The 2,500-nt window shown below is 48.0% G+C and overlaps 1 pseudogene; it reads right to left on the reverse strand.

Moving 5' to 3' along the window:
- LOC127930366 (uncharacterized) overlaps nt 1-2,500 on the reverse strand; it is a 21,337-nt pseudogene that overhangs the window by 9,278 nt on the left and 9,559 nt on the right.

Here is a 2,500-nt window from a genome sequence, read left to right on the forward strand (position 1 = left end):
ACCTTATTATTATCATTTGTATCATCTAACCTGGTACTTCCTGTTTATAGCTCCACATTGATATGGTGCTCCCTTTACATAGTGCATGTGACAAATAACATTTTATTACATTTTTTATTTTAACCTCAAGTGTACCCTGCCGTCTCACAGTCTGTCCCTAAACTGGGAGTGTACCCTGCCTATTACACTGTCTGTCTCTGAACTGGGAGTGTACCCTGCCTATTACACAGTCTGTCTCTGAACTGGGAGTGTACCCTGCCGTCTCACAGTCTGTCTCTGAACTGGGAGTGTACCCTGCCTATTACACTGTCTGTCTCTGAACTGGGAGTGTACCCTGCCTATTACACTGTCTGTCTCTGAACTGGGAGTGTACCCTGCTGTTACACTGTCTGTCTCTGAACTGGGAGTGTACCCTGCTGTTACACTGTCTGTCTCTGAACTGGGAGTGTACCCTGCCTATTACACTGTCTGTCTCTGAACTGGGAGTGTACCCTGCCTATTACACTGTCTGTCTCTGAACTGGGAGTGTACCCTGCCTATTACACTGTCTGTCTCTGAACTGGGAGTGTACCCTGCTGTTACACTGTCTGTCCCTGAACTGGGAGTGTACCCTGCCTATTATACTGTCACCAATCAGCCATACAGCATAAGACACAGAAGGGCATCCCAAAAGGCACCCTATTGCCTAGTACTACTTTGGACCAGAGTCCTATGGAAATAGTGCACTAAATACCTAAGAATAGGGTGCCAATAGGGACACAGACATACAATCACTCTGGTTTTGAATGAAACCTCATTTCATTAGGTACCAGGGAAAAAATTACACATGTATTCATTACAAATTCATAAATTACAAAAATTCATAAATTACAAAATTCATAAATTATAAAATTCACACATTCCCTATGATTTCCATTCGTGACTGGTTAAGAGGGATGACTCAGAGAACGTCCCATCACTGTTCTAGGCTTTACGTTTTATTCTAGACCAGTAGCTCCCTGTAAACAACCATTGGACGTATGTAAGTAGCCTGATGTATCATCCATCCCGCCTGTCTAGTAGCCTGATGTATCATCCATCCCGTCTGTCCCTGATGTATCATCCATCCCGTCTGTCAAGTAGCCTGATGTATCATCCATCCCGTCTGTCAAGTAGCCTGATGTATCATCCATCCCGTCTGTCAAGTAGCCTGATGTATCATCCATCCCATCTGTCAAGTAGCCTGATGTATCATCCATCCCGTCTGTCAAGTAGCCTGATGTATCATCCATCCCGTCTGTCAAGTAGCCTGATGTATCATCCATCCCGTCTGTCAAGTAGCCTGATGTATCATCCATCCCGTCTGTCAAGTAGCCTGATGTATCATCCATCCCGTCTGTCAAGTAGCCTGATGTATCATCCATCCCGTCTGTCAGTAGCCTGATGTATCATCCATCCCGTCTGTCAAGTAGCCTGATGCCATCCATCCCGTCTGTCAAGTAGCCTGATGTATCATCCATCCCGTCTGTCTAGTAGCCTGATGTATCATCCATCCCGTCTGTCAAGTAGCCTGATGCATCATCCATCCCGTCTGTCAAGTAGCCTGATGCATCATCCATCCCGTCTGTCAAGTAGCCTGATGCATCATCCATCCCGTCTGTCTAGTAGCCTGATGTATCATCCATCCCGTCTGTCAAGTAGCCTGATGCATCATCCATCCCGTCTGTCAAGTAGCCTGATGTATCATCCATCCCGTCTGTCAAGTAGCCTGATGTATATCATCCATCCCGTCTGTCAAGTAGCCTGATGTATCATCCATCCCGTCTGTCAAGTAGCCTGATGTATCATCCATCCCGTCTGTCAAGTAGCCTGATGTATCATCCATCCCGTCTGTCTAGTAGCCCTGGTGTATCATCCATCCCGTCTGTCAAGTAGCCTGATGTATCATCCATCCCGTCTGTCTATGTATCTGTCTGTTTGACTCGTTGTTGGAGGATACGAGCTGTGAACCTGGGTCCTTCTGTAGCTCAGTTGGTAGAGCATGGCGCTTTGTAACGCCAGGGTAGTGGGTTCGATTCCAGGGACCACCCATACGTAGAATGTATGCACACATGACTGTAAGTCGCTTTGGATAAAAGCGTCTGCTAAATGGCATATTATTATTATTATTATGTTAAGTGTGTTATTCTCCAGGTTGCAGATGCTGGCAGTTTATGTTGCCTGTCCTGCCCAGCCCCAAGCTACTCCTCTGGGGTCGGCCCAACCTGATCAGCCGGTGGAGATGGCTCCAGGCATACGCCAACCGGCCAGACACTAGGTCCAACGAGGCTGGGTCCACACCTGCCCAGAGGTTCCCCCGTCGAACCCCCAAACATCCCCCTGAACCCTCCACTGGAGCTCCCACCGCCTCCTTGACCAACTTAGGTAGAGCCACAGAGTCAGGTAAGATGGAGCTGCTGTCGCTCCCAGGAAGAGGTGATCCAGAGCCCGGTTCTGGGCTCTCCCTCAGGCTGCGGACCAG

This window comes from Oncorhynchus keta, chromosome 5 (assembly GCF_023373465.1).
Source record: "Oncorhynchus keta strain PuntledgeMale-10-30-2019 chromosome 5, Oket_V2, whole genome shotgun sequence".
Taxonomy (NCBI): Eukaryota; Metazoa; Chordata; class Actinopteri; order Salmoniformes; family Salmonidae; genus Oncorhynchus; species Oncorhynchus keta.